The sequence below is a fragment of the Ornithodoros turicata genome, chromosome 2 (genome assembly GCF_037126465.1).
Source record: "Ornithodoros turicata isolate Travis chromosome 2, ASM3712646v1, whole genome shotgun sequence".
Classification (NCBI taxonomy): Eukaryota; Metazoa; Arthropoda; class Arachnida; order Ixodida; family Argasidae; genus Ornithodoros; species Ornithodoros turicata.
The window spans coordinates 105,356,814-105,380,320 of NC_088202.1; the positions used below are offsets into that span (position 1 = coordinate 105,356,814).

Here is a 23,507-nt window from a genome sequence, read left to right on the forward strand (position 1 = left end):
AAGTAGTTTCGGTGCAGCCCTGTATGCGCTCGTTGGAGAATGCACAAGTAAATCGAGGCACTACAAGAAAGGCACTCTTTGCGGTACTCACCCACCTATGATATTTGCTCCGTGGCACAAGCTTTCAGTGTGTCAATGACTGAACATGTGCCGCGAACGTCTATCCAGAAAACGCAGGTGGCTTGCATTGAGAATGCTTGGCAGCCACGTGTGCGAATGGGGCCTCACGTCATACCTCGAAGACCGCGATGTTTGAAGGCAGACTTCTTTACACGGGGTTGAAGATTGACAATAGTTATCGTAGATTTTTCGAAAGTAAAATAAAGTGAGATGACTGATTTTGGTGCAGAAAGATATAAAGGAGGGGACATGGAACGAAAAAATAAATTAAAAAAGACAAAGAGGAAATGAAAAGGGAGTGAGAAGGGGGGAGGGGGGGTAGTTGGTTCGAGGCCATTTGGGATGTAACTTCGGCAAGGAAGACGGGACCGGAGGATTAAAAACAGACAGTTTTAAAGCGTACTGCAGTCGTTTTGCAGTCTTGTCTCTCCAAATCTGTTGTCGTTTTGTCTTGTCCGTTTTTAACTTCGTTTCGCTAGAAATTGTACGGACACAACTTAGCACAGCCCTTCACTTATTCAGTTGGTAGCAGTGGTAAGACACTGTCTTAGTCGCGTAGATTTAGCATCGCAGAGTTGGTGCAGCGAAGTGTGCTCTGTAGGCCCGGTGGAGGATCCAGCGAAAGGGGACAGTTCGGCGATCGCCCCTTCCCCCAAAAGCATAATGTTTAATAGTATTAGGTTTCCCCATCCTCCTCCCCTCGTTACGTGCTTCAAGAAAAAGGACCCCTCCCGCCTCTCCAGGAAAAAAATAATAAAAGTCTGGGTCTGGATTGGCTTCTGGGTAGACCGCGACCAAACAGTCATACAAACGTTTTCTAGCTGGGTCATTCCATATGCCAAACGTCCCAGACATTGCGCTCGACCATCTCCAATTTGTTTCAAATAAAATACAAACAAAAAGTGTTTCGATGAAACTTTCTAAAATACTCAAGGGGCGTACTATCAAATGCAATTTGTCTCATATTTTTATCACGACTACCTCAGTGTGCAATTGACGGCTGAATATGCGGTAAAAAGCAATATTTAAGAAATTCATGATTTTTTTCTGCGTACTCTTCCAAGTCTGCGCGCCTCAAAATATTTTTGACACATTTTATGCCTCCTGGAAAACAGCGCCAAACGGTTTAAATGGCTCTGAAAAATATTGCAGTTCCGTAAAAAATTTCAAAAGTTATCGAATTTTTACAGTTTTCTCAGGGCATAAACTCTCGATAAAAAGTGTCGATCAGCCTTCACTCAGAAGAGATTTGGTTGGAATTTGCGAAAAAGCTATTTTGTATTTTTTTTTAACCAGGTACACTCTAAATCGTTTCACACCTTTAAAGGTGTACAATAGGTGTATTAACAAAGATCACACCCCTTTCACACTCTAAAACTTTTGGAAGTTCCTGAGGGTGTAACAATGATGTAATACACCCTCAGGTGAAATATGGTGATAAGTGTGTCGCCTGGGTGTAGGAAGGGAGTATGTTTATTTTCGTTCACGTGAACAAAAGTAAATATATACAACAACGGGGAATGGGAAGTTACATTACAAAAGTGGATGGCGTGAATTTACAACACGTCTACCACCTAGTAATGTATGCAGATTTAGAAGATCTGTTGAGATAGTGCTTAAATTTCTTAGAACACGTTGCTCCTCATTGCAAGACAGAACAAATACACGATAGTGCTCATCATTCTCAACTGTAATTAATGTTTGTATGAGAAAAATGGTATCAGAGTTAATAACATATATGCCTGTAATCTCAACGAACACGGGTAAGTCCTCCTCGGAAAGATTCTTTGGCAACAACACAGCCAATAGCAAATGTGTTATCATTATCAACTGCACTTTTCACATAGACTATAGATTCTGCGTGAATATCACGGTCATGAATGTAACTCTGAATTGCTTCTGGGGCATGTTGAAACAGAATCTGCTTGGAACCATCAGTAGATGTGGCATTTCTGATGAAGGGCTGCGACCACACATACATTTGATAAAATTGATGTCTTGCTAATGAAAGGGTTATGTTCTTAAAATGTCGAGTTTTTCTAGCAACGTCTTTAAAATGCTGGTGTTTCCCTTCGAAACGCATATACCATACAGCTAGGAGAGGACCAAACATCCTGATGAGTCGCGGATAATGAACAATGTAATGCATTTTACAGGGGGTAGATATTTGTGGGAACCACACTGCCAAGCCTTGAAGAAACGAATAAATGCAACGTTCTAAGTAATGAACATGCATATGGGGGAGGTGCCTGCTCATGAGAAGGTCTACAATTTCACGAAAAGCTATACACAGCTGCCATGCACAGCTGCCACGCCATACATGATTTTCTATATGTCGGCTGTGCATGTTTACACACATATTTAATCACCTTGATGTACATACATATATGGACCTCAATGTGATTATATGCAATATGCTGGTAATTGTGAATACACAGTTACCAGCATATTGCCACGAACCCAGCAGTTCTATTCGGCGTTACAACCTTTACACCCCAATTGCCACGAGGGTGTTAAAATACACCTTAAAAGGTGTGCGCCATGAACATTTTGATTTACACCCTTTAAGGTGTAAAACGATTTAGAGTGTAGGTCACGTGTCCCATCGCAATCTTCAAGATGTTGCCACGGAGTGGAAAAAATGTTTTGCCCCCAAAATAAGCCGGGAGAGCATTGGCTACATGGGAACAATCCACCACAATTTATTTGAAAGAGATCGAGCGCAATGTCTGGGAGGTTTGGCATGGAATGACCCAGCTGCATCCTGGCGCTGTGTTCCACGTTGTTCCACATTGCTCCGCTTCCGCACATTGTTCGACGACGTCTGGCTACGCCTTAACTGCAAGGTGGTCTTGACGGGCAATGTCCATTGTGCGTCGCAGATCATATGAACCTGTCGTACGCCTACTAACAAAAGTCTGTATCTATGAAGCTGCACAGTCGCATGCAGATGTTCAATACCTTTCATTTTCGCTAAGCAGAGGATCATATACATACCCCAAAAATTTCACCAAAAGCACATATATATATATATATATATATATGCTATACGTGCAGCCAAAGAGCTCTGGCTATTTCTTTCCTTTTATACTTCACTGGCTTTGCACTGGGCTTTCAGTGAGTGAGTTATCTCACCCTGACGGGAGGAATCACGTGTTACGTGACCTTCTGACGCCATCCACTCAAACGTTGCCTGCCTGCGTACTGTTGATGAGGCCCAACAAGGCCGAAACAGGTGTCCAGTACTGGCCTGGCGACGTTTGAGTTACAAACGTATGCTATACGTGCAGCCAAAGAGCTCTGGCTATTTTTTTCCTTTTATACTTCACTGGCTTTGCACTGGGCTTTCAGTGAGTGAGTTATCTCACCCTGACGGGAGGAATCACGTGTTACGTGACCTTCTGACGCCATCCACTCAAACGTTGCCTGCCTGCGTACTGTTGATGAGGCCCAACAAGGCCGAAACAGGTGTCCAGTACTGGCATGGCGACGTTTGAGTTACAAACGTATGCTATACGTGCAGCCAAAGAGCTCTGGCTATTTTTTCCTTTTATACTTCACTGGCTTTGCACTGGGCTTTCAGTGAGTGAGTTATCTCACCCTGACGGGAGGAATCACGTGTTACGTGACCTTCTGACGCCATCCACTCAAACGTTGCCTGCCTGCGTACTGTTGATGAGGCCCAACAAGGCCGAAACAGGTGTCCAGTACTGGCATGGCGACGTTTGAGTTACAAACGTATGCTATACGTGCAGCCAAAGAGCTCTGGCTATTTTTTTCCTTTTATACTTCACTGGCTTTGCACTGGGCTTTCAGTGAGTGAGTTATCTCACCCTGACGGGAGGAATCACGTGTTACGTGACCTTCTGACGCCATCCACTCAAACGTTGCCTGCCTGCGTACTGTTGATGAGGCCTAACAAGGCCGAAACAGCTGTCCAGTACTGGCATCGCGACGTTTGAGTTACAAACATATGCTATACGTGCAGCCAAAGAGCTCTGGCTATTTTTTTCCTTTTATACTTCACTGGCTTTGCACTGGGCTTTCAGTGAGTGCGTTATCTCACCCTGACGGGAGGAATCACGTGTTACGTGACCTTCTGACACACACACACACACACACACACACACACACACACACACACACACACACACACACATATATATATATATATATATATATATATATAAGAGAGAAATATAGTAAGATAGGAATGGATGCTTTTTATGCTCTTGAACAACGATGTGATTTAGTATGTCCAAAACTGGAAAACCCAGCGATCCGGTAAAGGCAGACTGAAGCAAAAGCCTCGGCTCGGGACCCATCGGTCCGCGACCTGACGCTTTTGCTTTAATGTGCTTCAGTACTATTCACTCATCCATCCATCCATGTTCTGGACGTCTATAGCTCAGACTCTGACCGCTGATACATGAGTGGATTCTTGTTTCCCACGCTCGAGGTTCTCCCAGCAACACCAGCATATGTAGGGCACGCTTGGGGTGTAGAGTTCACAACGACATCATTTGGAGGGCCATGAACTTGCTTGTCAGATACACTGGTATGTTTTTGAACTGTTGTAAACTGTCTGGGAGTCCTGTTAGCCTCCATGACATATACGCGGACGTTCTTGGGCGGTTCCGGGTGTGGATTGGGACGCGAAGCGCCGACACGCCGTTGGTGGCTACTTCGCGAAGTGCCGTGTGCCATTAGGAGGCGACGGGATTATGGGGTTCAAGACTTCCGCCTGGTGCGCCACTGTTGCCACCCTCTTCTTTGGGCACATGGAGTAAGAAGCAGCGTCAGGACTGCCGGCGTCAGGACCGCCGCAGTTTCCACATTTGGGCTGCCTCCGAGCAGTGCATTCGGTAAACTTATGAGGCCCAGCACATATCATGCACCGCGTTTACCCTCGACAAGACCGTGCCAGGTGACCAAAGCGTTGGCAGTTGTAATATTGGACGGGGCCTTCAACGTACTCAGAGACCTGGTGGGTATTGAAACCCGGCCGAAGAGTCTTCGGTAGCTTCATGTTGGATTTGAACGTAAGAATTACTGATTTGAGTTACGTGTAATAGTCTAAACCCCAATCCGTATAGACATGTCGTTGTCGGCGAGCCGACGTGTCCCCTTCCTCTGCGAAGTAAGAGGCAATATCCTCGTCCTCGTAGTCAAGCGGTACATAATAAATTTTGGCCATGTTGTTCAGATAAGATGACGGAATGATGACTGCAACCTCCAGTCCGGCGACCGTTTTAAGGCCCATCAGGTGTGCTACTGCTCTTTCAGAAGTTACACACACACACATATGCTTCCGTGAAACGGTTATTAAAACGGTGACTCATGATTTCCTCTTGGGCTGCAGAACATATCTCTTTGGCCACAATGTTGGGATTCACCTTCCAGAATGACCGATTTTTCCGAAGGGGCTTGAAAACAACTGGTATCCCCCTTGCGGTATGTTACGAGAGTGAAAGGGTCCTTCCCATCTTCGACACCCTTCTCACCAGGGTAACTCACTGCTCACTCGCTGAGGGTAACTCACCATCCCCAACTTCAGTGGCATCGGACCAATCCTGCAGTGCATTTGGATCCTTCGAAGAAGGCAGGACCGGATCGTCGTCGCGCATTGCGCCCAGAGGCCGCCGATCCATCGGTGAGCGGCTCCTGTCAGTCTGTGGCGGACAGGACCAGTCTGGAGGACCATCCTGGTTTTCAACGTCGCGGCGGTGGAGAGTTGGCGCAGTGGCCATTAACAAAGAGGGTCTATGAAGTGCCGAAATCGGCTAGGACAGCAATATGCCTATAACCAAGGCTCAAAGCAACGAAAAGCACGCCCGTGCTGGTCAGTGCACGCGAATTTTTTTCTCCAATTTTTGGAATGACATTCATTCAACAACTCCATGAATACATAAAATTCATGTTGGAGAAAGGAAGCGCAGTCTTTTCCGTTTCTATGACGACATAAGCTGTTGTAAAAGGGGAGATGGCCGCCGGACCGGTTTCAGTACAGTGATCGCCGGGAGCCTCGGACAAGTGCGTACACCTAAAACGTCACTTCCTGTTCGTCTGAAAATGTCTCTCAGCGCTGTTCTGCGCCGCCGTCAACGGTGGCTTAAGAAAAATGCCGTTTTAAAAGCCCAATAGTAAAAAAAAAAAAAAAAAAAAGAAAAAGAAAGAAAGAAAAAGAAGAAACCCTTCAAACGATGAATGAGGGAATTTGCGTGTCTGCACCGTGGGCTACAACGTATGAAATGATACCGTACATTTAGTGGGTTGCATTTGGTTTCTGAACCACTTTAATGTTGCCACATTGTTGCCGCGTGAAATAGCTACGGATGATGACCATGATGATGGTAGAAAAAAAAAATGGAGATGTGAGCCCGCTCACCGCGGGACAAGCTACTCCAGATCTATGGTAGAGGAAAAAAGAAAAAAAAAGAAAGAAAGATATCGTGTGAAAAGCGAAGGCTCAGTTTAAATAGCTACGGAGTTTTGAGCTTACTTCGTTTGCATTTCTGACTTGGCAGTTATGCGTTAAGGTTACGTGCTAAGGTGGATATTATTCTCAAGATCAATTTTCATTCATCTCAAGATCAACTTTGGAACATGGGTTCCATGCCGAGCTGGTATAACTGTGTTCAGATGTTGTACTGAAGGTACAGGAACACCTGCTAAGGGACGGCAGAAGAATGAGATAAGGCTGTTCTGGAAAACCTCGTATATCATCTCTCTCATAACCTCGCACATCAAATGTGTTCTAGACCTGAAGAACAGACTGAAGTTCGTAGCAGTGAACCAGTTTATCGAAACGTCGAGATCATCAAGCTATGACGAAGATGACAGCGAGTAAGTAAATATTATTTGAAAAAATAAAAAAAAACAGAAAGAAAAAAGAAAGAAAAAAGATACAGCCTTGGAGCAGGGTGACTGCCACTACAGGCGCCTGCAGCTCCATGTCATTTGGTTTAGATTCTGTCTCAGAGACGTAAAGGAGGTGTTAAAGGAGTTGTGAATCCAAATCCAAATATTACACAAAATCATGTTTGGAATGTAGATTTATGGGTGCCAAACATCTCCGTCGAAACCCTATCACGCTGCGCTCCAGCGCCACGGAGTTATGGCGCTTTGAATGTGAGATCCTTTCAGTCTTGGCTCGCATCCTCCTCGCCCGATCTCTGTATGACGTAGTACGGAGCGCGCCACGGAAGTGCGGAGTTCCCGTCCTCATAACGACGCCTGTAAACAGGGACGCGGCGAAGTGAAATGAGCGGAAGGGCTATGACGTAGAGCCATAGAGCAACTGGTCAAGGCGTCACTTCCCGCCCACTTCATGGTGCTGCCCGGCACCGTTTGGCGCCACGGTCGGCGGGGGCCTCAAAAATGAGATATTTTTGAAACTCTGTACCATAAAAAGTAATAGAAGGTGGGAGGTGTAGGCCCGCTAAGGCCTACTTTGGGTACGGAGTGCGTGGAGTAAGGCGTACAGACTCTGCCAGAGACAAGTTCTATCCGTGTGGTTTCTCAACCCCTTTAAAAGCGGCAGTGTATGCCGCTATCTTTTAGGAAGGCGCAGAGTGCCTTCAGAGCTTGAACTTCTTAGTCCTGTGTAAGCCATCTCCCCATCACGTTACAAAAGGAGAAAGGCCTTTGGTCGAGGGCTTGGAGGGATTGCTTCAGCCTTGCTCTTGCTGGCTCGTAGTCTGGACACTGCATTACAACGTGAAGTGTGTACTCTGGCACCTTGCATCTGCTGCAGAGGGTCGAGGCCACAATGCCTAATCTGTGCTTCGTCGTAGAGCTGTATAAACCACCCAGACGGATCCGATGAACAGCTGTCTCGCGGCTTTGGCCGATGTCGTGTGGGATGACTGTTTGAGTCGGGGTCTATGTGGGTCATATAATCGGACTCCCGCTGGACTTGTTTCCATGCACTGTTTGATCTTTTGCCTTCTTGCTCGTGTTACCAGGTTTTCAGCTGAGTCTACACTAACTGGGCCAACCGACCTGTCGTCGCTTCGCGTTCACCATAATTCACCCTCTCATATTACCCTCTGTGAAGCGGGGTAGGGTCCTGTGGCTACCACAGGGAAACATTCCATGTCATTATCACTTCTCCTTCATTTGTTGTTGTTGTTGTGGCAATTATCTTAATTTCAAAATTTGATGCCATGCAGTGTCATGTTACACAGATGAGACTGTAATGGTTCCTGAACATCCACAGGTCACTTGTGAAACAAACAAACTGGTGTCCTGCCTCAGCTTTGCCATGAACATCTTTTAGCTTCTTTGTTTTAGTTATCACCATACTTTAGTGGCGGCCGCTACGACATTTCAGGGTTTTCTGCCACCGCTGCCGCTGGTCTATGCCGTCGAGCTAACTGGAGTCGGCGGCGGAGGGCTGTTGTACAGGAGCGGTTTTGTAAACACGGGACAGGGCCTAAAATGTTCTAAAGATCGCCATCTTGGACGCATGGATATTTATGAACGCACTAGGCTCCAGCAGCTATTAAAAGAAAATGATCTCGGTGACAGGCGCCCCACTCAGCTGCTTCGCTTTATGCGCCAATTACTCGGGGAAGCAGCTTCCCCTCCTCCGGGAGCTGCAGGTTCTGCGCTTCCACAGACAATGCGTATGGTCTTGGCCGGTTCCGAAGACTTAACCCCGGACACACTCGCGACCCTCGCCGACCGCATAGCTGAGTACTCCGAGCCTCAGACATCCCTCTTGGTCACCACCGTGGCAACAGACTGCCAGTCCTCCAGTCTGGATCGCGTTGAAACCCGCTTGAACCATCTCTTTTTATTATTCCGTGTTAGCGCCGCGAAGCAACTGTGGCTATGAGCGGCGTACAGATGTCGACAGATGGAGAGAGGACAGCAGGAAGGAAGGGGCAGGGGGTTAGTATGCGTCCTGGGCCGACTTCAGGGGGAACTGTGCCGACATTCGTCTGGAAAGTCTTCGAAAAACCCAGGGAAAACCTCAGACAGCACAGCCGGCGGTAGGATACCTGAACCATCTGGTCGATGCCTTGCAGGACCTCAGCGCCTCATGTGTATTAGGCCCACCGTTGAAGACATGGCGAGCGAAACCGATAACTTTATTCGGGGACGAGCTGTCAGTACACACCTTATGCCCAGTTCCCACTTCGTGACGACCGACGCGACGTCATGGCGAGAATGGTGACGTCGAGAAACGCCGGGAGAGAGCACGGTTTTCGTGTTCTCGCTGCAAAGAGCTTGCCGCTTTGGGCCCGCTAAGTGGTGACACCAGAGTTCAAAAGAGTCATGACTCCATCCACTAAACGACCAAGCGCATTTCCGGTGCTCGTAACTCGAGTCAAAATTTCTGACATCTTCTCAAAAGCGGTGTCACGGAGCCAAAGAGACGGGGACGGAAGCGAAGTGACGTTTTCCGTCAGCTAGCAGACGAGACTTCTTTTGCCGCATGGATGCTCGTTTTACCGGCACGTATTCACAACGATGAACGATGCTCAAAAGAATCAATCAAGAATCAGTTGATCGAATCACTAAAGGATAGGGGCAGGATAGTTGGTAAAAGCTCCTTAAATCTGTTTATCCGTGAATATGCAGTTGTGTTAGTTATGTGCCCTTGTCTTCGTCCATGTCTTTTGGACTGTGCTGCGAGTGTGAGTGATCGATCCACTTAGGGAAACTTACCATCGCTGGTCGCCTGCGTTAGCGCTGGTGTGAGCAACACTGCAGAACGCAACGACTCAGCCTTTAACAAAATCAACTTATTCAATGCCCGCTTTTAAAAGTCGCATACCCGCAGTATCTCTCAAAATCCAGAAGCGGAAATATCTGTGAGCGGAAGCGTGTCACGCAGAGCCTCCTTGTGGGGTCACTCCTTTTGGAGTAGATGTCCCGCGGTTGACCAGACTGTAGTTTACCCTCATTTCTATGCTTATACGGCTCATCACGCTCCAAAAGAACTCCGAATTATCTTAATTGTGCAAGCGTCAAGGAAACAAGGTAATGCGAAAAGACTGCCGCGAGAACAGCGAAAACCAGCTGACGAAAACCGGAGAACCGTGAAGGTGTGGTTTCGACATGCCACCTCATTTGTCAAGGGAACGTAGGTCTCACGAGCTCTCGCGAACGCCGTGGAGAAAGTCCTGAATGTCGAACTTTTCGGTTCAGCGCCTCTCCTCTCAGAACGCCGGATACGCCCGTCTATACCTCCGCCTCCTGCAAACAACTTCGCGTCGGGTGTCCTGAAGTGGGAACTGGGGATCAGTCTACGACGCTCTGAATCCCTCGTGCGAACAAGACGAAGTTCAATTCAATTCAGCGCTTCAATTAAAAATAGTCCTTGGCCCACATCAGACATGTACAAGATACTCAAAAACGTATTTAAGATAAGATAATGAATACTAACGTTAGAATGTAATTAAGATAGAGTATAAATACATGAAAATTAAAGTAATTAAGATAGAGTACAAAATACTTCAAAAAGTATTTAAAATACAATTAAGACAGTATTTATCCTGTGGAAACCTACGTTCCCACAACCTCGGGGCGTCAGCGCGTCCGTTCCGCGCGCGAAGGAACAAGCAGCACACACAGAAATTCAATGCAACAACATGGTTTATTTTACCTCTTCAGCTTGCATCCAGCAAATAAACCCTCTTTCCCATCGGATCACCGCTTTTATCTCCTGTGACAGGGCTACGCCCCCCCGGAGCACGGCTGCCCTCTGTCGCCGTGATACGTGGCGCTTTCTAATCGCCACATCGCCCCTCCCTTACAGGGTCGTGAGGTCGTCAGTTAGGTCCAGGACGGCGTCGTCCATGGCTGAAGAGGGGGCAGGCGGCGGAGGAGGGGGAGGCCTGGTCTCCACCAGAAGCTCAGGTCTGAGCCGCCTCAGGGTGGACAGGGCTGTAGTCAAGTCGTTGGCTGTCCGGGCGGCCTCCGTTCGGGCCTGGTGAAGTGATACGGGGAAGTCTTCTTATGCTGAATGTCTAAGACAGCGCAAGAATCTGAGAACACATTACTTGTAAAGTAGGTTGCGTTGTCGGTGATCAGCTGTGCGGGAAACCCGAACCGGCAAAAGCTGTCGAGTAGTTTTTCTCACACTCTCTGGAAAGTCAGTGTCCTGAGAGGGAACAGCTCAACCCATTTCGTGAAATGATCAGTAACCACAAACAAATACAGGTTACCTCTAGGACTACGGGGAAATGGTCCCATCACATCACAAGCAACTATCTGCCAGGGTCTATTGCTCTGAACAGGCTGTAAGCGCCCAGGGGCTAAACCACCACGAGGTTTTGCTCTCTGGCATACGGGACAAGTACGAAATACTTTGTTACATCCTGCCTCATTCCTGGCTATGTCGCAACACGACACAACTTTTCATAAGTTTTCCTGCCGCTGCTGTGACCTGCCAAGGCCGAGTCATGAAAGTGACGTATGAAAGACTTACGCAACTCGTGGCACCACGACTTTGAACGGAGATGAGCCGTTGTCCTCATCCGCCTGGGGTATCCCCACGTTGGTCGCCAGTTGTGGAAACCTACGTTCCCAGAACCTCGGGGCGTCAGCCCGTCCGTTCCGCGCACGAAGGAACAAGTAGCACGCACAGAAATTCAATGCAACAACATGGTTTATTTTACCTCTTCAGCTTGCATCCAGCAAATCAACCATCTTTCCCAGCGAATCACCGCTTTTATCCCCTGTGCCAGGGGTACGCCCCCCCCCCCCCGGAGCACGGCTGCCCTCTGTCGCCGTGATACGTGGCGCTTTCTAATCGCCACAATCCTTGAACGCAAAAAGTTACCGGTCACTGGTCAATGCGGCAAGTCGCCGCTATGTCACATGAATCACCTAAACCCTGCACACTACGCTAGCCGCCGCTGTGTGATAGGAGTCATCTAAACACAAGTCCCAAAAAGATGACAAAGAGATACCACATAACTCCACTAAGTATATGTGACCCAGAACAAAGCAAACTTCTAGCAGGTCCCTGCTCGGCGAGGTCAGAATTCGGCGTCACCGCGTCAGGGCACACATAATAGAACCCTCACTGGCCAAGAATTAGTACACACCAGGCAAGATCTCTAAATGGAGACTTCCAAGAAGGGCCAATGTCCGGGTCTAGAGTCACTATCCGGGTCGAGGGACTCAGGAAATTTCCACTGAACACGCAAGATAATGGAAAGACGAGACACAGACGAGATCCAAAATATGTAATTAGAGTATTGAGTAGAAAATACCATGCAATGTATTTTAAATAGAGTACAAATACACAAAACAAAAAGTATTGAGTAGAGTACCAAAATACCGCAAATTGTATTTAAAATACAGTATTTTAAATACTGTATTTAAAATACAGTATTTTAAATACAATACTCAACACAACTCCTCCCCACACCCTCAAATGTAGCTGGTCTTCGAATCTGGGGGCTTAATCGTTTCACACGTTCAACTTAACGGCACGAGACAGTTGAACGAGTCGTTCAGGCTAACGAAACGAGCAACTTTATCGACGCTTTGCGTGGTCGTGGGTCGCAATCTGTGCTCCTCGTGAAGCTTCTTCTTTGTGGTTATTTTGCACGTTGCGAGCGCTCACGTGTTGTGATGTCACCGGAAGAGCAGGTGGTGGTGGTGGTGATAGGGCTTGCCGTTGTCGGCCTCACGTATGTGGGCAACGTCAGGCGAAGAGCAGGTGGTGGTGGTGGTGGTGGCGATAGGGCTTGCCGTTGTCGGCCTCACGTATGTGGGCAATGTCACGACTGACGCCCTGGGGGAATGTGCGTCCTGGGCCGACTTCTAAGGGAACTGTGCCGACATGGCTGCTGCCGACAGAGCAGGTGGTGGTGGTGGTGGTGGTGATAGGGCTTGCCGTTGTCGGCCTCACGTATGTGGGCAACGTCACGACTCACGCCCTGGGGGAATGTGCGTCCTGGGCCGACTTCTAAGGGAACTGTGCCGACATATGTCTGAAAGCGTCTGAGGAAAACCCAGGAAAAACCCCAGACAGCACAGCCGGCACCGGGATTCGAACCCGGGTACTTCCCAGTCTCGACGTGACATGGCCAGCACGCCGACAGAGCAGGCTGGCAGCGAGGCTGCATCTTCTCTGACCAATAGGACTGTTCCGTTTGTTCTGATAGCTCGCATTCTCGTGCTCTCATACATGCTCATTGCGTTTCAATGTTCGTTCCCAGGCTCGTTTGTCATCTTCTTTTTCTTCCCGTCTCAATATATGGCTCGCTAGTCGTGTGAAAATAATTAACAAACATGTACGTCACTGTAAGGATAATCGTCGAGCTATACGCAAAAAATTGGAAATCATTTTCCTACCCTGACGATGGTGTTGGGTGAGAATGGTCTTAAGTATGATACGAGAACTAGTGTGTGCTGAGTTCTAGTTCACGTGGGAGTCCGAGACCAGAAAGGAAAGACGTAGTGGTATCAGAAGTATCAAAAGAAGAAAGAGGAGGAGGCTGCCCGTTCTCCTCAACGTGTACACTTATTTCATTAACTTTATATAACTTTTTCTTCAAGCATGAAAGTACAACGCGCAGCCTTACAGTCAGGCTTCATAAACAGTGCGAATTGGTTGGTAGACCTCCTCAAACGCGGTCCAGCAGCTCCCTGCGATGACTGCTGATTTTCGAGCGACTCTGTAGTTACAGAAGTGTTCAACGTGTTGGGGGTTGGAACATGCTGTACCAGATTGCTCGGAGTGGAGGTCATCCCAGTCGACGGCGCAGGGATAAGAAACATATGTGGTCGTCGGTAAACACGTTGAGTTCGGTACGTCTTGCAGATCGGGTGAGCGCCTTCTGATGTGGTCCACATGACTTTTCCACAGGGATCCATCGTCGAACTGTAGTTAATAGGACGCAGGTCCTGGGCATTACTTCACGGCTCCCGTTCTCCAGCGCTGTCCCGCGGGAGTAAAGGCCCTAACTAAAACAGTATCGCCGGGACTGAAAGTTCTAATTGATCAGCCATCCCAGCCCATCTTCTCTTGTCTGTGTCCTCGATCCAAATCCATATTGTCAGGGTGAACGATGTCCAACGCAGTTAAAAGCGGCCCCGGAAACAGAAGGTCAGCGGGGCTTCTCTACGTTGACGTACAAGGAAGAACATGTTGAACAAGAACCTTGTCAGGCAACGTCTATCTATGTCATTGACAGACAGACGTTTTCGTGCGTGCGTTCTTGATCTCCGTTCCGCTTATCCATTAGAAGCAGGGTGGTAAGGAGAGACCAGCACCTGCAGAATGCTATTTTTCTTAAAGAAAATCTTAACTCTAAGGATATAAATTCAGACCTATTGTCCCATACGACGTCAGGTTGGCCGTGCGTAGCAAACATACGGCAAAGCCCCTCACTATCGTAGCTGCTGAAGTAGAGGTTACAATTCGATCTTCGAGCGAGTTTGAGAACTAATCTAAAACTAGAACGAACAACTTGCCGTTGAACGGCCCCGCGAAATCGACATGGATCCCTGACGAGTGTTTCGTGGCGTGCTCCCATCTGTGTACTGGGGCTCTGGGAGTGTTGTTCCTCATCTGCTGACACGCCGTGCAAGTCATCACTGTTCGTTCTATGTCACCGTCAAAGGCATGGCACCACACGTAGCTGTGCGCTAGACCCTTCATGCGCACTATGCCAGGATGAAATGAATGCACTGGATCACTAGCACTACTGGCCTTAACTTGGGTGAAACGACCACTCTGTTTGTACGCTGAAAATTCGGCTATTCTGCAGTAACATGGCAATAATTCTTGGGAATTCTTGAATTGAATACAGATAATTTCATTCGGGGACGAGCTATCAGTACACAGCTTACCTTCTTCTTATCAACGCAACTCAACTCAACTCAACTCTTAAAGAAAGTGGCGCATAGCTCGTTGGAAATTGGCCACAGAACACTGAGTTAATGACGAGAACGCAGGAGACGATGAAAAACGGTGAGTAGATGAAATGCAGGAGATGATTGAGGAGAGGATGGTGTAGGACGCAACGCCCCGAAGGGCGACTAAATCAGAGGGTGGTAGAAAGTGTGAGCGGAATGTCTTTTGCACGAAAGTGGACGATGAGGAAGGTGTTAAGGTAAGTTGAATAGCAAGAGCAGACGAGAACAAAGTGATCTATGGTCTCATCCAAACGATAGTGAGGACAATGAGGGGAAGAAATACGGCGAATACGGCAGAGAAAAAAAATGAGAGAGGAACGCGACAGCGGAAGAGCGCGTTAAAGGAGCATTAAAGTGATATCTATCATGGCAAAAAACTGCTGTCGTCTTGTAAAGCAGTAAGAGATGTGAGCATGGAAGAAGTGCTCTAATGTAGAAGACGACGACTCGAGAAGACGAGCGCGCGATAGAACGAAGCGTCAAGTCATCCTGTCATTTGGAGCCTCCCACACCGAAAAATAGCGGTTTGAAATAGCGTCGAGAGCCGCCGCCTTTCTGACCATCTGCGGCCGCTTCTGAAACATCTTGCACCTCCCGCTTCCTCCCTCCCCTCTGCTATGGCTTCCTTCTACTAACATGTCACCGTGGGTCTCATGAGCCTCTAGCGATTACTCCGCACCAAACCCTGGCCAATCGCCCTGTGTGGCTGGTGGCCACTGTTCCTAGTGGTGGAAGAAGAAGAAGTAGTCATAGTACAGTTGGACATCCTCATAGCCGGCCGATCTCTCTTGGGGCTAATGGCCATTCTCCGTGGGACGACGAAGAAGAAGAAGAAGAAGAAGAAGAAGCGTAATTCCCTTGCGAATGCGGGGCCATGGGCAGTGGGTATGCCTGAGGCGGAAGAAGAAGAAGAATTCCAAGCCTCGCCATCTTGGCGAATGTAAGTCGTGCCGTAAAGAGGCGTTTCCTTCAACGCCTGTTGTTCCCCCAGCCGTAGCCCCACATCTGGCGCAGTCAACAACGGACTCCCTCGACCAGACAGCATGCCGTTATTCAACTGGACCGACGCAACGCCCAGTGAGTTACATGCCTTGACAATCGACTTTCTCAGAGCTGAGCTTGACCGCCGTGGATTGGAAACTACTGGCCTAAAAGATGAATACGTACCGCGATACAAAAATCGCGCTATAGAACCTCGTGAAGTGAAATGATTGGTCCGCGTGAGAAAGGCACGATCTTAATATTAATAATTGGTGGCGCCGGCTATGATCATGAGCGACGCCACGGTAGATAGATTGGTCTATTTGTGAACAATTTCATGATGCAAAGGCAGCTATGGCCTTAGTGTAACCTTTAGTGGAAATTAATATATACATGAGCGATGTACTCGAGAATATTTTCCATTGCAATTACAAAAGAGTAGACAGGGACGTCCAGAGATCGCTATTGCAGACCTGCTGTTCGTCAATCAGTACCAATGTAGCTAGATTTACGGGATCACTTATTTTTAGTACGCACCCGACGTAACCACTCGCGGCAGTAAGCAAACAAGAAAATGAGCCAGCTGCTGGGAGTCCATTTTCAATGCGGTCGCAGTTATGTTGCTGTCTTCATGTATCTTTGAATGAAGCGGTAGCATACGTTTCTCGGCGCTTATCATCACTCTTATACGGTGTTTTATGAAGGCCTGCGGTTGAATTATTCGTAAACAAGTGGCGATATCTACATATCTAAAAGATTTCTTTTTATCGAGCATAGCAATTAGCATGCGCTCATTAATTAAATAAAAAGCCCGTTTTTATTGGACGCTTCCGGAACCTCTATTTTATTAAAAAAAACTCTATTAAAGAAACCGCGTTGACACTTGGTGATTTTCTCCAGTAATTAATTGATTGGCATTTGAGTCCCAAATTCTCCTCTATGACACTTTCCGCAGTTTGCACACTTTTCTTCAGCGTGAGTCTCTCTCATAGGAGTCCCGTCTTTATTTTAATGTGCGAGGGCTCTCTTGCACTACGAATATACGGTTTCCAAACTGCACACTGTCACTGCAACATGACGATTTGGAGCTTGAAACTGGAGCCCTGGTGTACACTGTCTATGAAATGATACCAAGTGAATCATGTCAAACGTGATGTTTAGTGGAAGATGGCTTTCTTGGTTGTGCATTCTGCATGACAAAGATGTAACACGATATGCTCTTGTAAAGAAGATAAGTGATGTTATGCTCTGTGAATAAAGTGAATATGCATTTTTCAAGTTCAACATTTATTCTTGCATATATGCATTTCAAGATACAATGAATGTGCAGGGAGGTGACAAAACAATACGTTTATTGTTTTGTGACCTCCCTGCAATGACAATATATATCTCAGGAATAACAATGTACAGGTAGACTATGTAAATTTGTTGCACCCAATTTTCATACATGCTGAATTTTAAATTTTTGTTTTGCTGCCTATGTGTTCAGTGCATTACAAATTGCTTAATGCAAACCACACTTTGTTAATTTCAAGGACATAAGTAGAGTAGACAAGCGAGCTGGTGTATACGATTGAACGGAAACATCTCCTTGAGTCTGAGGAGCAACGAAGGGGGGGAAAAACTACACAGGACGGACACGCTCCCATCTACGATATTCCTACCTTGAAGGAACCGCCACTTCGACACCATAAAATATTCAGTAAGTTTCACTGTGGCAGGCCCTGCCACTGCAAATTTCCTGAATTGAAATCCTTCAAATTGTGTCATAATGTTAAATACGCCAATATTTTTGCAAGTAGTTGACATGCTGGAGGACACTCCTCCTGTAGCTAAGGCAACTACAGAGAGTTCCAAGAGGCCGAAGGTAAACCTACAGCTGCATGAATGTTATCAAGAGTAGTGCATTCTCAAGAAATAATTTTCTTATAGCATATATGTGCATGCCTATTAACTGAAACAATGATCACAGTTCCCCAACAAGTTTTAATTCCTGAGGGTGTATACTGTAGAGGTGGGCTGGATCTACAACAGTTAATACAAGGTATTATATACTATGAATACCTTTAAAAATCTCATGTGACACATATGCTTTTACTTTTTGGAGGTGCTGCGGTGATCGAAGTTTGTGGGCACTGCTCAGGTTTTGCACCCATTTCTTGAGTATGTCGAGGCAGCTCTGAAGGAGAGAACACTGGTTAGGATGCAACTAGTTAAAAATAAATATGTTGTTTAGCAAAAGCATTGCATAAATGTTTAAAACATCAGTTTAAAACGGGGTTTACAATCCCGATTTCTTTTAGAAATTGCAACGTCTAAACGCTGTTTTAAAAAGAATTATAGCTTCATCACCAAGACAATGCTGGGTGAAGGGGCCTAAGGTGCATATAAAACTCTCTGAAGTGATGTGATCCATGATGTGAACATGTAGAGAGAATGGGCAAAATTGAGAGAGGCTCATCACAGTGCGTGCACTGAGGTAATTCCTCCCCGTAACGTAGGAACCCGTGGATGAGGAACACATGATACTTATCTGCAAGCTCGATCGCATCACACTGCACAGACGATCCTCTGGGTAGCCCCCGTGAGGAAACCTGTATTGAGAGACCACTTTTGAAACACTGCTACAAATAACATAAGAAGCTACAAACTATTATTAACATTATTAATTATTAATAAAAATTATTATTATCGCAACAAGCTTACAACATAGCTCAGACACAAAGGCGGTATCTACAGGGTGTCCCAGAAAACGTGTCATTGAATTATAATAAAAAAACTACGCCACCTAGAATCATGCGGTCAACAGCATTTGTTCTTATTAGGTTTTTGCCACCTCCAAATGTGAATGTCATGTACTCCAAGTTTAATTATGTAAATATTTACGAACTGAACTCGGAAATTTGCCAAGTAAAGGTCACTTTTTTACCCCACCAATATGGAGAGCGTGCCGAATTCACTCAAATTCATGATAATTCACAGTGATACTCACGAGCTATCCCATCGGAAAAAATAGCCGAATATCATGCTTTTCGGAGCACCGGACCATAGCGCGCGATGACTTTTTGAGCGCAATCGCTCGCAGTGCGACGAAAGGAGGTTCCGAAGCCAGCCCACAGAGTGATAGTAGAAAAAGTAACAGTTCCTAAAATTGGGAGAGGGAAAGCATTATCCCAGCGAAAGTCGGACGTGATAAGCCGTGCCTGTTTTATCTCTTTCTGCGATGTCGGGGAGGGCTGGGCTTCCAACCTCCTTTCGTCGGACTGACAAAGATTGCGCTGAAAAATTCATCGTGCGCTATTCTCTGCGGCCTCCGTAGAGCATGATGTACGGCTATTTTTTTCCGATGGGATAGCTTCTGAATATCCCTGTCAATTATGATTAATTTGACTAAATTAGACACGCTCTTCACATTGGTGGGGTAAAAAAGTGACCTTTACTAGGCAAATTTCCGACTTGAGCTCGGAAAAATTTACATAATTAAATTTACGTTACACGAAATTCACACGAGGAGGTGGCAAAAACCCAGTAAGAACAAATGCCATTGACCGCATGACTCTAGGTGGTGTAGTTTTTTTATTATAATTCAATGACACGTTTTCTGGGACACCCTGTATAAGTCACACCACACCAACGTTACGTAGGATTCTTTGTCACAAATCAAACCAAGGCACAAAACAATACCAATACATGAAAAAGATTGACTCTCTTGGCCTCATTACGTCGCAATACTGAACTTGTGCGCGAAAGTGATTCAAAGAAATGACTGTGCACTTGCTTCCGTAGAGAACACCGTGTATACCGTGCTAGCAATGCATGCAGAAAAGCGCTCGAATGCTCGCACATATTGATGACAACACTATCAGTGTAGTGTAACGTGTTCTCTCCAGCATATTATGCACTCAAACTGTATTTGCCACCGGGTAAAATGCAAGTGTGTTCGATTGAACCTCGGAAGAGCGATCAAACAACTTGCACCCAGTGCTGGTTTTGGGCAAAAAAAAAACTTCATAATTGTCAAATAAATGTACAAAATGGACGCCTATTTATTCCTTGATAAAGAATGACTCACCTGTAGAAATTTCAGCCCTGTATCCTTACCGGTACGGTTGGTACGACCGTAATTGGAAAAAGTTGCCATGATCGCTGCAGCGACTGTTTTGGGTACAGTAAGATGGCGGCCGGTTGCCGCACGCTCGCGCTCCCTATCCGCGATCCAGCCTTTTACAATGGAGATCAGTGATTGAAACATGCATCAAGCCTTTTCTGTTGGTTGAATGTCGTTGCGAAATCAAAAATCGCGCTATAGAAGCTCGTGAAGTGAAATGATTGGTCCGCGTGAGAAAGGCACGATCTTAATATTAATAATTGGTGGCGCCGACTATGATCATGAGCGACGCCACGGTAGATAGATTGGTCTATTTGTGAACAATTTCATGATGCAAAGGCAGCTATGGCCTTAGTGTAACCTTTAGTGGAAATTAATATACATGTATACATGAACGATGTACTCGAGAATATTTTCCATAGCAATTACAAAAGAGTAGACAGGGACTTCCAGAGATCGCTATTGCAGACCTGCTGTTCGTCAATCAGTACCAATGTAGCTAGATTTACGGGATCACTTATTTTTAGTACGTACCCGACGTAACCACTCGCGGCAGTAAGCAAACAAGAAAATGAGCCAGCTGCTGGGAGTCCATTTTCAATGCGGTCGCAGTTATGTCGCTGTCTTCATCTATCTTTGAATGAAGCGGTAGCATACGTTTCTCGGCGTTTATCATCACTCTTATACGGTGTTTTATGAAGGCCTGCGGTTGAATTATTCGTAAACAAGTGGCGATATCTACATATCTAAAAGATTTCTTTTTATCGAGCATAGCAATTAGCATGCGCTCATTAATTAAACAAAAAGCCCGTTTTTATTGGACACTTCCGGAACCTCTATTTTATTATAAAAAACTCTATTAAAGAAACCGCGTCGACACTTGGTGATTTTCTCCAGTAATTAATTGATTGGCATTTGAGTCCCAAATTCTTCTCTGTATGGATCTTACTTTCATCTCGAAGACCCCAATACATCTATGGTAGAGGCTAGCGGTCCAATAGTCACAACGAAATAAAAGACGACGGTAGTTTCGTTTTCCGAAACACACGGACTCGGGCCGCGCATGAGCTCATGGGCAAGCGCATTTGTTCTATGGCTACGTCGGTGGCATCAATTTTAGTGCAGTCTTGTTGACCACACTCGCTTAAAGCCTTCGCCTTCTCCGCTGAGTCTTGACGAAGTCTACCCTCACACAAATTTCGAGCCGTCACTCAGGACTCGACGGTAGAATGATTCTGCCAGTAATCCTCAACAGCAGACCCCCGAGCTGGATTGCACAACTCATCGATTCTATCACCTGCTCTCCACGACTTGAATCGACACCGAGCTGCGGTCCGGAGGAGGTTCCGTCACATCACATGCCACACCTCCGGAGACAGCATCCCACGTTGAAGTGATACCATGAAAGGCGTGTTCTTACAACGTGCTTCGGATTAGCGCCGTCTGTACCAATGTCCAGGGACAGAGCAATCTACACAACTGCTCTAAGGCATGCGCTAGCTGCTGGGCTGTCGCCAACACACAGGAGCTGCAACTGCGCAAGTCAAGCTAGTTAACGAAAGAGTCATATTGGCGAATGTTCAGCCGCTCTGCTTCTACAGGGACAGGCATGAACTAATCCATACTTCCAGGTGTGGACGACACTGTGTGCAACACTCAGTATACTGTGCTATCTTATCGAAACTACTAAATTACACTGCGCCTACGGTAGTGATCTGCAGGCAGGTAAAGCCAATTTTATGAGCAAGTGTACCTGAAATCTAAGATTGTGTGTATTTTTCAAACGAAGGCATTGTTGCGCTTTCGGATTCTTCATATTTAGGACTGTCACACTTTTTGTTTCTAGCCGTGTTCACAATGTATTTAAATTGAACCAGAACATAATTGAAGAAGTTGAACCCGCATTAGGCTCAACAGAACCCCCAGACAGAAACAACAGAAATATTTCTTGCCCCATCCGATAATGGAGTGCCTTGTCATCGAATGTTGCTCATATACCCTTTATTACTGTGCTTTTGTTAAGCTGTTCGACCTTGTACAAATCCCCTGATGTAGCGCTTATAAAGTACTTCAGGTATAATAAATGAAATAAAAAATACTATATGATGTGTATAAAAAAAAAGTATCACTCCAGGAATTGAACCCAAGAACGCAAATCCACAACGCGCTCACTATACCACAAGACCAGCAACGCAACAACACGGCGCGAAGAATTTGGTTAGAAATACTCTGAAAGCCATCGTAGGCGTATCGTGTACTTTTTTCGTCGTGGGAAAAAAATTAGGACCTCTTGCAACTGCGCATAAAGTTGCAGAGAGCACAAGACAGGCCAGTCTTTCATGTCCAATGTGGACACTTTTTGGGGAAGCCCTGGTTTTGACGTAATTAAAGGATTAAGAGACGCCAATGTGTTCTGCCATGAAGCCAACACGGCGAAAATAAGTCTCTCAGGAAAAAAAGTGTGACGGTCTCGAGCTACCAATCTACTTGTGGACAATCGAGGAACCTTCTGCCGTCACGCCTAGATGTGGACACTTTTTTCAAACCCTCACTACTAATGGATATTTTATGGAAAGCAGACGGAATGTATAGCTTCAATGGAAGGCATCGAGTTCGCAGGTTAAGCCAACTTTAAGAGTAGGTGTCCCGCAATTCTGGGAATAGTGACCGTCTGCTACGAACATTGCGAGCGGTTTCTTGCTGTCTTGTTCTATCCTTTATATGAATTATATCACGTTTTCTAAAAAAAACAAAGCATATATGCAGCCTGACACAATAAGGTTGCAATCACAAGAGTGGCTTCTGTGCAATCTCAGAATTCACAGTAGCAGAAAGCAAGCGATGACGGCGGTATTGTGGCGCCACCTGTTAGCCACTGAAGCAACTGTGCGGAGAAAACGGTTGGAGGGGCTGCACGCTGTCGGGAAGCACTGGGGCTTCGCTGTACAAGACGCAGTTAATTTCTTGCTGCACCACTTGTTCTTCCCTTGGTTTCTGCGGTCCCAAAAAATTGTGGTTGTGTCGGTGACAGCCTTCAAACCCTCCGTTTCAGGTATCACGCAGCCGGAGAACGCATGGCGTCTCCGAAGCGGTAGCAGACGCTCCGGCCTGCGCAGTGTTGCTCACCTCGATCATGTGATCCCAGGTCCAATGAGGAGAGTCCCTACCACTCGCGTCACATAGTGACGCGCGTGGCGGCGCTCATCACGTGTCTATCGTGAAGGCGAAGGAGGGTGTTTCGCGCGCGGGAGGTTCATGGAGCTATTGCAGGCGTCCCAATTTCGCTACGGTTGCACTAATTGTGGGAAACTGTTTTCGGTTGCCTAACATTCCATACCGACCAAAAACAGAAACAAAGTTGTGTGCCTCTAAAGTGCTCCTTTAAGTAGCGGCTCTACCCAACGCGATC

At 46.5% G+C, this 23,507-nt stretch overlaps 2 protein-coding genes across 3 annotated transcripts in view; both read right to left on the reverse strand.

The window, feature by feature from the left end:
- The window catches only part of LOC135385912 (alpha-1,3-mannosyl-glycoprotein 2-beta-N-acetylglucosaminyltransferase-like), a 36,993-nt gene extending 36,824 nt beyond the window's left edge, over positions 1-169 (reverse strand). Inside the window, exon 1 of the mRNA XM_064615534.1 lies at positions 96-169. The gene's annotated coding sequence lies outside the window, so the exon portion shown is untranslated. The remainder of the gene's footprint in view (positions 1-95) is intronic.
- The window catches only part of LOC135385913 (dymeclin-like), a 125,458-nt gene extending 102,405 nt beyond the window's left edge, over positions 1-23,053 (reverse strand). For both annotated transcript variants that reach the window (XM_064615537.1, XM_064615535.1), the window contains exon 1: positions 23,043-23,053. The gene's annotated coding sequence lies outside the window, so the exon portion shown is untranslated. The remainder of the gene's footprint in view (positions 1-23,042) is intronic.
- Between the last annotated feature and the right edge of the window lie 454 nt (positions 23,054-23,507).